The sequence below is a fragment of the Ornithodoros turicata genome, chromosome 2 (genome assembly GCF_037126465.1).
Source record: "Ornithodoros turicata isolate Travis chromosome 2, ASM3712646v1, whole genome shotgun sequence".
NCBI lineage: Eukaryota > Metazoa > Arthropoda > Arachnida > Ixodida > Argasidae > Ornithodoros > Ornithodoros turicata.
The window spans coordinates 68,080,491-68,096,462 of record NC_088202.1 but is presented as its reverse complement, the minus strand read 5'-3'; positions in this window follow the sequence as shown (position 1 = coordinate 68,096,462).

Genomic DNA, 15,972 nt, shown 5'->3' with positions numbered 1-15,972 from the left:
GTATGTCATAGCAACGTATAGTTTCAGTGTCTGTGTGTTACACTAGGTTATGTAGCGGGCGCTTTTGTTAGTACCAAAAAAGATGTCAAGGCAGAACGAAGTGTAAGCGCATGGTCCGTCTGCGCCCTCCGACTCGATACATGGAAGCTGCAATCATTACGGCCCACGCATCCCAAGACACTTTTCTGCTTAGGGAAATGGGCTGGTAGTGCCCGCTGAAATAAAAAGCGCAGTGATGAAGGTGCTGGTGTGATGGACTCAATTTCAGTGGTTTATCAAGTATGGAGGAGGGGGGTGCGTGAAGAAAATTGGGGTGATTGTATAATACATGTAATGCGCGAAAATGAAATTATATAGGGGCCACGGGTAAAAAACACTATCGTCAATCACCAGAAAGTCACTATGTGGTTCGATTCAAAAAGCCCGCACTCAGTACATGTACATCGAAACTTCGCTGAAACTGCCAGTTCAGAGAGACACCACCAAGAGAAACTTTGGTAGGAACCCCTGGACACTTTTTTTCTTTACTATCTCGCAGTGCCTTCATGCACACGCTTTTCGGAGGAGTCATCACGCACTCGCATCAGTTGCGTCGTGTTCGCGGTTCAAATCAGCAGAAGAGCAATTTGTCTGGATAATGAATCAGTCAGGAGCGTGGCACTGTTTTCAGTTGCGATGTCAATGACTTTAACCATTTTAAGCAGGTGAATTTTGTAGAACATGATTTCTGATATGATTTTGTCAGATATGCCGATTTTGAAGTGCCGCAGAACTGAGCGATACTCGCGCTGTGTCTTTATTACAGAACACTGAATATGTGTGCGAAATACTGTTCGTAGTTTTTTAGAAAACAGTTTTTTTAGTTCCCACGCCCGGCCGTCAGACCGTCGGCAAGCCCTGCGCACGGGCGCACCGACGTCACTGCTCTCGGTTTATCTGTCTTTGGCTTGGCATGGACTCTTGGCTTGGCCACTTGGCTTCTTTCGTTTCGTCCTTTGTGCATCGTACATAAGCGGACAGCTGTTATGTTGTTGCTAAGAAGGAAACAAAGCATGTGAATATTTTTTTTTTTTTTTTGGCACGGCGTCGTTTGCAAAGTGCACTTCCTTGTTCTGACCTTGCCTTTTATGGGCTGGAGCGATATGATACGTGACATGCCACGGTGAAGTTGTCGAAGATGCGACCGTGCTACGCTGTTCGAACAATTCATCGGAGCATTCAAGTGTTACCTATTATAAGCTGCCAAAAGACCAAGCAGTGCGAAGCTCTTGGCTGACAGTGGTGCCCGCTAATTTTCACTGCAAGGATTTCGTCCACGAATGTTATCATAGGTTACGCGCGACTCCAGAGGCAATTTGGAATCTCGGCACGAAATCGTCTGATGAAAATCTGATGATGAAAACCTGAAAATCATTTTGAACGTGCCACGGAGGATCAAGGCAAAAAACGAGAGCAAAAAAGGTAAGTTGAGGTTCAGATATAAAAAATAGCAATCCTAATGAATCGATTGTGCAGCTGTCCTACTGCGCTTACTCTGATATAACCACGATTAACAACACAATAGTATTGATAATCTAAATTCTGAATTATCACAGGTGCACGCTGAAGGCGGAAATGAAGCATGATCTGGCTTGCATCTGGTGCATGAAGAAATTGCTGAATCATTAGTTGCAGTCTACCTCCACCAACAGGTATGACAATGTGATGTTATAATTTGAGTATTCACCTATGTCCAACTTTTCATGTGCACTCGCATGCAGACACCTTGACACCACTTTTAAATCTGCCCTCAAAGTTACAACCTGTGCTTTCAAGGTGGAAAACAAAGGTCGCCATTCCGATTAGCTGCTCAAGCTGTTCAAGCACTTTTGCTGTCTGGACACTGGTTCCTGTGGATGGGGTGTTACAAGCTTCACTGTCTGATATAGAAGATACGTTACATTAATTCCGTTAATTTGTCTTTTGCATATTTTTGTTACTGTTAGCTGGATTACTGTTGGACATACAATCCTTGGATACACCGAAGCTGATGTCGCCTCTGATAACGTTTTAGAATTTTCAGTGTCATCAACGTCCATTGAGGAAGGTGCCTTTACTATCTGTGAATCTTTAATTGAAGAATAGCCCAGAATTCATGTTAACATTATCTACTCTTATTAATTCACTGTCTGTTCTGAGAGCTAAGAAAAATGGAAACTATTAATTTGTCACAACTTCACACTGGATGTGGTACTGGCTTGACATGTAAGCTAAAATACCTGGATTCTACAATAACTTGGTGCATCACTGTGGCCAATGCCGCATTCACTACATTTTTAGTGGGTCCGGTGCACAAATACTGTGTGCATACTGCATACATACATACTGTTCGATAGGCAAAAATACATGAGCAGTGCTGTGTAGTCTTTTTACCCAAAGTCCATACTCTTACTGCAAAGTCACAGTACGTAGAACAGCAATGTGCAGGTATGCTGCGATAGAGATTCACAACAGAAAGAAGACTGTTGAGAGCATCTAAATTTTAATGAGACGAGACTTTCGTGCACAAGGCTACTCTTGTTAATGTCTAACATGAAGTTACAAAATCCCAGAATATATAAAACATGTTGTAATGTAGAGAGCGAGGGTTGGTACAAACATAAAAATAATTATACAATCATATATAATAAAATAAAAAGGGGGTACACCTCCCCCCTCAACTCAACTCGAGAACTCAATAACTCTACTTATTCTCTACCTCACAATATGTCATATATTCTGGAACATTCGCAGAATTCGCGGTCACCCTCCCGTCGGCACGCTCCACCGCTATACCGAACTGCATTGCGGGAAGCGGCCTTACAGGACAGGACTACAATGAGAAATTGCGTTTATGCCAATTAACACCAAAACCGAATAAAAATTTTAAGATGTCATCGTCTAAGAAGTAAGAACAACATGTAAAGAACTCCTGGAAACAAGAATGGCAGCAGCAGAATGTATATCTAGTGCACCCAGGTCAAATGAATTTTAATGCATTGCGCCTATGGGGATTTCGTCGATTTCTGCACAGGGCCCATTTATAGACCATGATTTTTCGACAAAGGAAGTAAAATTTTTGAAGTGTCATCGCCTATTTTGAATCAGTACATCCTCCAGGCCACATATCAACCACCGCACGGTGTGTGAGTGTTAACCCTGATGCACCCTGGGCCTTTAAACATGCGTCCCAGTAAAGAATCCGTTCTTAGGCGTCCCGCGCACTAAGTTCTAGTATTACCGTAATACGCATGCGTCGAAACTCGGAAAAGTTCGAAAGGCGAAGGGCTATTCCTTCCGGATATCCAAAGGGCATACCTGGGGTGCAACAGGGGAACGAGACCCGGGTCCGATACTCTGGGATATTAATTAATAATATACAGACTAAATAATTAGATTATGACATCTCTGATATCAATTTTATATCAACTGTTATTATCAAAGTTGATCAAAATGTCATTTTGGCGTCTGGGACGGCCGTCTGGACGAGGATTTGAGCAAACGCGCCGACCGTGGGTGCAACAGGGGAACGAGACCCGGGTCCGATACTCTGGGATATTAATTAATAATATACAGACTAAATAATTAGATGATGACATCTCTGATATCAATTTTATATCAAGTGTTATTATCAACCAAAGTTGATCAAAATGTCATTTTGGCGTCTGGGACGGCCGTCTGGACGAAGATTTGAGCAAACGCGCCGACCGTGGGTGCAACAGGGGAGCGAGACCCGGGTCCGATACTCTGGGATATTAATTAATAATATACAGACTAAATAATTAGACGATGACATCTCTGATATCAATTTTATATCAAGTGTTATTATCAACCAAAGTTGATCAAAATGTCATTTTGGCGTCTGGGAGGGCCGTCTGGACGAGGATTTGAGCAAACGCGCCGACCGTGGGTGCAACAGGGGAGCGAGACCCGGGTCCGATACTCTGGGATATTAATTAATAATATACAGACTAAATAATTAGATGATGACATCTCTGATATCAATTTTATATCAAGTGTTATTATCAACCAAAGTTGATCAAAATGTCATTTTGGCGTCTGGGACGGCCGTCTGGACGAAGATTTGAGCAAACGCGCCGACCGTGGGTGCAACAGGGGAGCGAGACCCGGGTCCGATACTCTGGGATATTAATTAATAATATACAGACTAAATAATTAGACGATGACATCTCTGATATCAATTTTATATCAAGTGTTATTATCAACCAAAGTTGATCAAAATGTCATTTTGGCGTCTGGGAGGGCCGTCTGGACGAGGATTTGAGCAAACGCGCCGACCGTGGGTGCAACAGGAGAGCGAGACCCGGGTCCGATACTCTGGGATATTAATTAATAATATACAGACTAAATAATTAGATGATGACATCTCTGATATCAATTTTATATCAAGTGTTATTATCAACCAAAGTTGATCAAAATGTCATTTTGGCGTCTGGGACGGCCGTCTGGACGAAGGTTTGAGCAAACGCGCCGACCGTGGGTGCAACAGGGGAGCGAGACCCGGGTCCGATACTCTGGGATATTAATTAATAATATACAGACTAAATAATTAGACGATGACATCTCTGATATCAATTTTATATCAAGTGTTATTATCAACCAAAGTTGATCAAAATGTCATTTTGGCGTCTGGGAGGGCCGTCTGGACGAGGATTTGAGCAAACGCGCCGACCGTGGGTGCAACAGGGGAGCGAGACCCGGGTCCGATACTCTGGGATATTAATTAATAATATACAGACTAAATAATTAGATGATGACATCTCTGATATCAATTTTATATCAAGTGTTATTATCAACCAAAGTTGATCAAAATGTCATTTTGGCGTCTGGGACGGCCGTCTGGACGAAGATTTGAGCAAACGCGCCGACCGTGGGTGCAACAGGGGAGCGAGACCCGGGTCCGATACTCTGGGATATTAATTAATAATATACAGACTAAATAATTAGACGATGACATCTCTGATATCAATTTTATATCAAGTGTTATTATCAACAAAAGTTGATCAAAATGTCATTTTGGCGTCTGGGAGGGCCGTCTGGACGAGGATTTGAGCAAACGCGCCGACCGTGGGTGCAACAGGGGAGCGAGACCCGGGTCCGATACTCTGGGATATTAATTAATAATATACAGACTAAATAATTAGATGATGACATCTCTGATATCAATTTTATATCAAGTGTTATTATCAACCAAAGTTGATCAAAATGTCATTTTGGCGTCTGGGATGGCCGTCTGGACGAAGATTTGAGCAAACGCGCCGACCGTGGGTGCAAGAGGGGAGCGAGACCCGGGTCCGATACTCTGAGATATTAATTGATAATATACAGACTAAATAATTAGATGACATCATCTCTGATATCAATTTTATATCAAGTGTTATTATCAACCAAAGTTGATCAAAATGTCATTTTGGCGTCTGGGACGGCCGTCTGGACGAAGATTTGAGCAAACGCGCCGACCGTGGGTGCAACAGGGGAACGAGACCCGGGTCGGATACTACGGGATATTAATTAATAATGTACAGACTAAATAATTAGATGATGACATCTCTGATATCAATTTTATATCAAGTGTTATTATCAACCAAAGTTGATCAAAATGTCATTTTGGCGTCTGGGATGGCCGTCTGGACGAAGATTTGAGCAAACGCGCCGACCGTGGGTGCAAGAGGGGAGCGAGACCCGGGTCCGATACTCTGAGATATTAATTGATAATATACAGACTAAATAATTAGATGACATCATCTCTGATATCAATTTTATATCAAGTGTTATTATCAACCAAAGTTGATCAAAATGTCATTTTGGCGTCTGGGACGGCCGTCTGGACGAAGATTTGAGCAAACGCACCGACCGTGGGTGCAACAGGGGAACGAGACCCGGGTCGGATACTACGGGATATTAATTAATAATGTACAGACTAAGTAATTATATTAGCTAAGACCGGACATTTGCTCACCCGTTTGATTTTACCCTGAGCCCATCCTGACAGTTTCATAATTTATTTTCATCCTTTCCATTGTGTCATCGTATAACGAATAATAAATTGTTTTATTCCTCAAATTATTATTTTTTAACTTTTTAGAAGCAATACATCGTCCAACAGCTGCTAAACGACCAGCTTCAGTCTTCCTGCGATGGGGGTGTTGGGTAATAACTTATAACAGACAATAATGACTCCATTGACACAAAATATGGTAATCTTAGATGCTGTCAGTCATTGTAGCCTATATAGCCACAACACGCTTTTCTGTGTTGTTTGGCGGTATTGAACCAAAATTGCTTAGTCGGCATAGTGCACAATCCTTCTAGTGCTCGCTATCTGTACAGAAGAACACCACCTCACATCAGCACCGCTCCCTGAGGTATGAAGTACAAAATACCTTTCCAAGGTTCACCGACCAGGAATATACGAATAATCTTCCTAGCGTTTCACCATATATACTATTGTAGTGGGCAGAAGAGGAAGAGGAGAGGTTGCGAGGAAAACAATAAAGTTAACGTTCCCGTGTTCGAGGCTGGAGGCAAGGTGTCTCCCGTGTGGAACATTACAACTATGTAACTGTTGAGGCATTAAAAAAAAAGAAAAGCAGAGTTCACGGCACGAAACGACCACGCTTATTCTTATACCGCGCTATTTTTATACACTTTTACACTTGAACGACCAATAAATGCCCTGCGCTCCTGCCCAGCTTTTATTGATATATCCCATTACCAGTTGAGTCCTATCGTGCTTGTGCACGTGTTTGAATTATTTTACTAGTAAAGAGCTTCAGTCATGCGCGTGGTTGAAAACATGATGATCCCCCAAGCCACAACAAAGTGTGTTCTCCTGCAACAGACATTTCATACTGTGCTACAAACCAAACACGATACATAACGATTCCGAACAATTCAGGGAAAAGAGGTACCGACACCTCTGGCTCTCCGTTCCCTTTGGTCTCTCTTGGCCATTTCTCCTTGTTTACGACACTTGCGAAAACAACAGGAACACAAAAAGCTTGGTGAGCATTTTTACGCCGTGAGCGTTTGGTCGGTGAGACTACCACATTGATAATTGTACCACCTTTGTCGCGTGATTGAACGTTATCTGACAGGTATTTGAGATGTCATAAATTAATATAGCTGTCTGTATATTTTAAACTGATGTGCGAATCTTTGAAAACCGCGGTTGATATCTCTGTTCTACTCTGGAAGAGTGATTGATGTTCTAGTACAAAGGCATGGCTCCTTCTATTTTACAGAATATAGTAGGGAAAGTCGCAACGTGCCACTGGCATGGTGGTTGTCACTGGTGGCATGTGACGATGCATTCTGCATTTACAGCATTTTAAATGTACCTCAATGACGTGGTTGACCCCGCTCACTTCTCGAATTAATTCACCCTGATTTTAATGTTCTTTGTGTTTCCCTTCTTCTTTGCGGTAGCGAAGTATAAGTAAATTAGACGCAACAATGTTTTATTACAATTATATGTGAAAGGCACAAGGCGCAGACAATTGTATTTTACACATGCTGTATGGGATTTATGTGCTTTTTACAAGTCATTGCAAATGCATGGCTATACCTCAGAACTATAAATAATATGGACATAATTTGATGGTTAAATTTTCGTACGTATGGTAAAATTTCGTACACTACCTCAAAATTTCTACAGGCCTTCCACGTGACAGAGATTGTAGCCGAGTTCCCCATCCCAACTCCCAATGAAGGGAGAACAGAATGCACGGACAATACCATTCTTAGGTTGAACACGACAACGGAGGAATGTCTGACTCGCCGGGAGAAGCAATGCGACGAGTGAATTGGGGTCGGTTGAAATGAGCCGGTTGTTTCTTGCCAAAGAACCGGGACGGAGAAGTTGAAATGAGGGAATTGTGCACCCCGCTGGACAGTTTGCTCTGGAACCACACAAAGAAAGCAGCAACCTTCTCCCCAAGTACACAAAGCAAAGGCATCCCAGGGGAATTCTTAGTTTGGCTTTCTGCAGTACAAGCCTGAAATAACAAGTGCGATGCAACAAAGACGTGAAATTTAGTATTTCCGTGTTTTCAAATTCCTGGCCTGATATGGGCCAGAAAATTGAAGAGTCATGTGCACGTAGGAAAGCCGTGATGGGCGTCTGCACTTGTTGTATTGTATGCTACTCGCACAGTTGTACGCGTTACTCTAAAAACGTAACTGTTACTATAACTCTAGTGGCAGAAGTGATTTTTACTATGTATGCACAGTACGTTCTCCTGAGACAACAGTTTATTATTACTGGGTCTAGGACATTTCGGTGCACGGACGTTTCGGTGCAAAGCGTTACAGCGGCGGGGGCGGGAGATAACTGCAACGTCGGTTCCGGGAAAAATGGTCCCAGGAATGGCTGCTACGATGTCGACATATCGTAATAAAACAAAGAGACCAAAGATGTGTGTTTAAGCGATGGCAAAGCTATATCGCCTGCCTGCGGGACCATTTTTTCCGCCTTGTGCCAGCGGGACCCTTCTTTCCGGGACCCTTTTTTCCGGGACCATTATCTGTACAGCAGCGACTAGAACGGGTTCTAGTCGCTGCTGTACAGATATTCATTTTTTTCCCCTTTTTCCAAGAGTAGATGAAGAATTGGTTTGTCATTTTGTAGTATTATCTCGAAGTGGGTATCTTCAAGGTACTGATAACTCAACTCAACTCATTTTATTGCAACAAACAATACGCAATTATGATATTATACAATTTTAATTCCATTTGTTCAGGACTTGTCGGTTACCGCTTTGGTGTAAGCATTTGATTAGACGTTATTTCCCTTGTATTCCAAAAAGCTTACCAAGTTACCATGTCGCGTTCCTGTGTTCTCGTGTCGATAAAAACTCTGCACATTCCCGTTGCCCTTCAAGTTTCCATAAATGGAAGAAAAGCATGGAATAAGCCATTTTATCATATTATGGCCATCCCGGGAGTGATTCATTGTGATGAATTATGTTAAAAATAATGTGGTTCGCAGTAAAGGAAACAATATACAAAAAAAAATTGACTTGAGCGACAAAAGTAACACGTTTAATGCACTCCGTATTGCACTACGCATAGGTTCAGTCAGTTAGCTTTTGCTCTCGAGTTACGAAAACAAAAGATTGAGGTGAAACCACAGAAGAAGTATACAGGGTGTATGCTCTGAAGAGTCCAGAAGTCATATTTAAAGCGAGCGATAAAAGAAAGGCAAGTGGTACTTTTCTGCTACTTGTGTAAGAAACAGGTACTGCTTCACTATAGTAGCACCTGTTTCTCAAGTAGCTCAAAAATAGAGCTCGTTTCTCTTTTATCGTTCGCTTTAAATAAAGTTTCTGGACACGTTAGAGCAAGCACCCTGTATAATTGTCAATCACGTAATTTATTATTTGAAATTATTTTATTATGTTAGGTCACCGCAATAATTTTATGACTAGCGAGTCTAACAGCTTTTGGAGGGGCACCACGGTAATTCTATGTCTTGTTTAGGCCTTGAAAATACGCGGCCATCACCGAGGAAAAGTATGTAGAAATACAAGGGGAGTAACATCTAATCAAATGCTTCCACTAAAGATGTAACAAATGGAATTCAAATTTCATAGTATCCGTACCTTGAGGACACCCTTTTCGAGATAATACTCACTACAAAATGACAAAGCAATTCTTCATCTACTCTTGAAAAAATAAATAAAAAATAAATATCTGTACAGCACCGACCAGAACGTGGGGTGTAAAATATTAAGAAAAAAAATTTCCCAAATGTTTAAAAGCCACCAGAGACCACAAACACATGCATATCAGGTCTTAAATTTATAATACACAAAAAGTACGTAAAGCACGTTCTTCTCTATGTAAACCAAATTCCTTGAAAACACTGATGAAATGATGATTATTATTATTATATTGTTGTTATTATTATTATTATACTGTTGCCACCAAACACGACACATAATTTGTGAAAACAGGACGCACGTAAAAATCCTGTTGAGCATTGGTCCGCCCTAAGCATTCGGACGGTGCCCAAATGTCCGGTGAGCAAATGTCCTGGATCCCGCTGGGTGTAGAAAAAAAATGGTCGATGGTTGCGTGGGCGAAAAATAAAATAAAAACGGTCCCGCAGGCTCCTGCGCGCTCAAAAATGCGAATCCAGGGCATTTGCTCACAGTACGAAAGCTCAAAGCGGACAAATGCTCACCAAGTCTTTTGCCCGCTGTTTTCTCAAGTTATGTGTCGCGTTCAGTGACACAGTACAACAGAAAAATGTTTCTTTCAGGAGAACACACTTCGTTGCGGCTGGTGAGGGAGGGCGGCTAGAGAGGAACATCAAATTTTAACGTAATGTTTTTAACCACGTGCATGACTGAAGCATACATGTGCACACGCATAGAAGCGTGGTGGACTCCCGTACTAGTGGGTTATGTCGGTAGAGGCGAAGCATGAGTGTAATAATCTAGTGTATTTATTTGCCGTTCACTTACTCCTAAAAATATATTTAATGGTTGCGACATCCTCTTGGAACTCTTTATTTTTCGGTCTTGTTATAATCCGCCCTTCGACTTTTCCACATAAACTCATTAAAAACAAATGTGTCTCCGAACTTTAACAAATCGGGTGAACAAATGGTAGCACCACCTGGTCAGTTGTGATGTGTTTCATGAGCCGTGCGAAACCATGCGCTTGTACTTTTGGGCACGCAGGAGACTGAGGGATAATTTTTCCTCTCACATCCACAACTACATTTTGTCCTACTCCCGTTAGTCCGTACACCAAAATGTCCGTATACCGAGACGTCCTGTGGGGCGCGGACAATTGCTCACCGGACAATTGCTCATAAAAAACAAAACAAAAAAAACTGCTGAGGCCGGATAATTGCTCACCACAGAACCGTTGAGGCCGGATAATTGCTCACCACAGAACCGTTGAAGCCGGATAATTGCTCACCACAGAACCGTTGAAGCCGGACAATTACTCACCGGGTCTCTCACCACACTTATATTGTGATTTCATTTCGCGTTTATGGCGCTTGACTTTTTTATGTTAGATGCACTTCATTTTTAGCTGTCTAAGTTGCTTCAAATAGCTAGGAAATCCACCAGTGAAGACGGGGAGGCGAGAGGTCGTCCAGGCGAGAGATGCAGCCACGCCTGAAGAGTCTTTGTCAGGACCTGCGTCCATGGGGCGTTCTTATCGGATTTTTTTCATGGGGGGGGGGGGCAAAGCATGCAACCGCCTTCCGTGGCGCGGACTGATTATGATATTATTATGACATCTGAGAACAAAAATCGTGGCGTATAGATAGAGTGTGCTCAATTTTCACAAGTGACCTTGCCCCCCTCACGGTACGCCCATGCTATTTAACACATCACAGTTTAACCACTAAAGTTCAGGAATTTTCTATGTCTGTCCAAGTCAGTTTAGCAGCCGCATTTTAGCGCCCGATTCGCGGCTTAGCAGGGCCGGCACGACTGAACAGCACGTATTAGGTTAGTCCAAGTTCAGTGTTTGCATTGCTATATCCAGGTTAGTCTAAGTTCGCTGTTGACAGTTTCCCGCGCGCGACTGTGCATTTTGTAGTTAGATAACATTTATTTACAGTGTTTATTTTGCAGCGGGGATTTCGATCACTTTATTTCGAGGTACATCGAAGTTCAGCTAACACAGAACATAACATAACAAGTCAAGAAAAGTCAAGTATATGAACGCCATAAACAAGAAATAAAATCACATCACATAAGAACGCGAAATAAAATTACATATAAGTGCGGTGAAAAGAGGCGGTGAGCAATTGTCCGGCTTCAGCAGTTTTTTTGGTGAGCAATTTTCCGGTGAGCAATTGTCTTTGATCCCTGCACCGTAATGTCAAACACAATAATGGACAATGCTGTTGAAATTGTCAATCCGGTAGTCCGAGACGGCCTCGTAGACGATTGGAAAAAGAAAATGAGGGGACGACACATACACACACGAAGCTCGTTCATTGGTATCGAAGAAGTGAGCCCAGTATGAGAAATGTACGTCTGCAGGAAAAACAGTGGCCTGCTACATTTCAGAGAATAGCGTTTTTGAGTACATGTCTGTGGTTTCACGACAGCCTCTGTTTCGGTTTTCTTTCTGCCCTCAGTGACGCACTAAAGAAGACGACATGCTACGCTGACACACCATATTTGTCCTTGTATTATTGATGACTTCGATCAAAAGTGAACTGTTTTCACCTTTTGCATAGATTGACTTCGTGCGAATACACCTGCTGCGCAGTAACTGATACTGCACTTTATAATTGGAGATAAAAAAACAGATGATTATTTTCGTGTAATGACGAAATTTCTTCTAGCTGTAACATTTGTCAGGAGCACAGCTAACAATACGGAATACACGCAGATATCGAAATTTCCCCGTATACTGTAGGGCGATCAAGACAGGAAACCTGGTACCGAAACCAGAACTTTACTCTGAAACGAGCTTTTTTTTTTCTTCTAAAACATAACTCGCTAGGCTGTGACATATTCTTATTTTCTCATGACGATGCTCACTAAACCTTAGGGGGCAATAAAGGTAATGCGCTTCTTTTTTTTTTTTCTTCTTCTTCTTTTTTTTTTTTAATTCACGGACATCGATATACCGCGTAGGCGCGCACGGGACCTTTCTTGTTTCTCCCATAGCAGCTCGGACTTTCTTTTTTACACATCATGCGCTATCACTCAACAAAGTTCGTGAAATTTCAGTTTGGCAGTCCGAGAGAAACCTCGCAGACGATTTTGTCAAACGCGACTCCTTTGCAGGGGGAAAACGGCTGGCAAAATCTCAAAACACACGACACGGTGAAGCTCTACTGGTTTTCACAGCTTTGTTTGTGTACTTGAAGATCTAGGCCAGAAGAGCACATTGTACTCCGTTGTGGGTATGGCAGCGGGATTACCGACGGGGTGTCGAAGAGCACGAGGGAAAGGATAGGAAGAAAAGGGGAAAAGAACATGAGGGAGAGTTGAAGGTGGATACGCCACGTGGTGCCACTTTCGGGAACTAAATCGGGGTGTCCGCCAATTCTGCTCATGTTTTGTAACTTGATGTTAGACCTCAAGAAGTACAGCCTTCTGTGCGAAAGTCTTCTTTCTGTTGTGCACAATCATTATACAGTAAATACGACTATCCATTTCCTGTCATTAAATGCTTTTTCTTTTTTTTCTTTTTTTTCTGCAGTGATGAGCATCCATAAGGATACATGCCAGAAAGGGAGTCTCTTTGGGATGACAAACCCTCATCACCTCATGAGGATACAATGGTTGACGAATGGTTCTCAAGTACATCGAAACTTCAACAAATGATTCATGAAAAAGCCAGTCAGTGCTAGCACCAGGAATTGAACGTGGACTGTCCTGCTACCAGTCAGAGATGTTACATTTCAGGCGCTCTTTGACTTTTGGTGAATTACTTGTTGACTTTGTCCCAAGGTGGAGCTCGCCACAGCTCATTTGCCTACCTGTTAATGTTGTGGCGTGTGTTGCGTTTTTCTCTTTGTGTGTTCCAGACTCAGAACGGTTAATTTGGATCAGGTCACGTACGTTTCATCTAGACATGGCAAACATAAAGTTGTGCTTCTCAACACAACTTAGCAGTGGCCTTCATGGATTACTGCTACGGCCGTTATGCGTGAATGGAAAGCTGCACATTATGCATGATGTAAAACCCCAAGACTAGGGGACACGAAGGGACAGACACAAACACGTCCCTTTGTGTTCCCTAGTCTCGGGGTTTTACATATGCATCATCTTCACCAGCTCGGTTGCTTCCTAGCCATTTTTCCTGCACATTATGTTCACCCTACTTTTATCGTGTGCTATACAATCTTGTTCAAGTTCTGTCAAACGACGTGTAATGCTATAAAAAAATTCAGTACACTGTTTATGTGGGTTGAATGGTAGCGCATGAATGCAGGAAGTGAATTGTCATGTTATGGCAAGTGTTTACGTATTGTAAATTTAACTACTAATTTTATTGGTTAGCTTTCGCCGGCGTATCATGTCAAGCCATGTTATATTAATTTGGAACATGTTCTTCTTAGTAGCCAGAGCAGCTGATACACATTGAGAACATAGCCCATTTGTCTTTTCCACCGCAGCCCTTGGGTTTCCTCTCTGATTGCTACACATGTCAGGGATGGGTTTCAGAACCGGTAGTTCCCCCCAAGTGTGAATTGCTTTTCAGGGGATCATCACGCTGGCAGATGAAACCTATGGTTTAAATTATTTGCAGGACAGGAATTGCTCAAGGCAGCGGTTAAATAACAAGTGGTTAGAGAAATCCAAGACAGTTGCATGTGTAAGCAGTCCGCTGTTGGATTTGCTTCTCTCTGAGATACGTTATCTCAAAGGGAACGCACGGACACACTCAGAATGATACTAGGGCTGCCTGTGAAATAGAATGGGAGGAGAGGGGAAGATATATAACCCTTTTTTCCTGTCTGTTATTCTATTGGTTAAATTGTCATTTGCTTAGCAGCATATATGTGTACATTCCAGAGTCTGCTAATAAATATATCAGTGTAGAGCTAGCAGTCGCATTGCAGATGTCTCATCCTGTCCTTGGATGCTTGTGTTTCACTATGGCCATGCTTGCTATTGCAAAAACAGAAAACAAAAAAGACAATAGAAAAACACGAAAAGAGCGACCTAAAAAGCTGCCTGTTCTAGTGCTCACATGAAGGCAATGCAATGAGGTAAACATGTTCCATTCATGAACTGTGCATAGTAGTACATATCACAACGGTAACCGATTATTCAGATTTTTCTTGAATTACTTTGTTTTTTGGAGCTTTGTTTGCACATTCTATTATTGGAGCTGTATGTGATTCCCCTCTTGAGATACTTTAAGATTGCTGATGCTGTGCAGTTTGTTACTTTTGAAACTGTACTGTGCTGAGGTACAAAAACATAATTGTTATGTCTGCATTTGAGCACACAGGAATAATTTGTAAGTACTTTCCTTGTTGACATTAATATTTGCACCAGGTCACAACATTGTTGATTGATAGAAAATGTAAATAAATATATTTATTTGCTTGCCAAACAATGCACAAATGTCTTCTTTTCTAGTGAGATATTCCCTGTTCACCAGAAATAAATGTGGAAAAGTCAAAGGGGCACAATGATGGTAGTGTCTAGCTTTTTGCCACTTCACATATATTCACTGTTATCCGTGTGCACATGTAGGAATAGGAAGGTAGAGCATGCGCATAAAAAATTTCGTATGCAGCCACACATATGGTTCAGAAGATTAATTAGATGATGTCCAAGCATATATAATTGTGCTTCATGAGCAATGTGTATGCTAGCGGATTGCTTCCATGTAGCCTTTTTATTTATTTTTATAAATTATTTTTATAAATGTTATTTTTATTTTATATAAATTACATATAATATAATACATAATAATATAATATATACATAAAAATATAAGTATACATGTATACTTATATTTTTATAAATTAAAAACTCAAGTTACACGGCCCCTGTAAGATTGCCCTTTTTAAATGGTTTGGTAACGTGTCTCTAACTGTAAAGGTAAGAGGTCATCGCGAATGCTGCAGACAAGGTCGCCAACTTACATATTGCTTGTCATGTCCTACATACAAATTGATTTGTACAATAATTCCTGAGCACGGAATTAATTCCGAGGCTGGCCAGTGATGTCACCCAGGACGACAAGTCACGTAATTGCTTGTAACACTTTTACACCCCATGGGCTGAGTTGTGAATTGAAAGAGCGCTCTACCCCAAGCAGCACCCCGATGTCGGGCCGACATCGCCCCGATGTACTCCTGCCGACACCCCCGATATCGGCCCAACATACACTTTGCAACACCGTCCATAGTTGGGCCGATGTCGGGTCAGGATATTGGTCCGATATCATTTGGACATGCCGCCGATGTCATTTCGATATGCTACC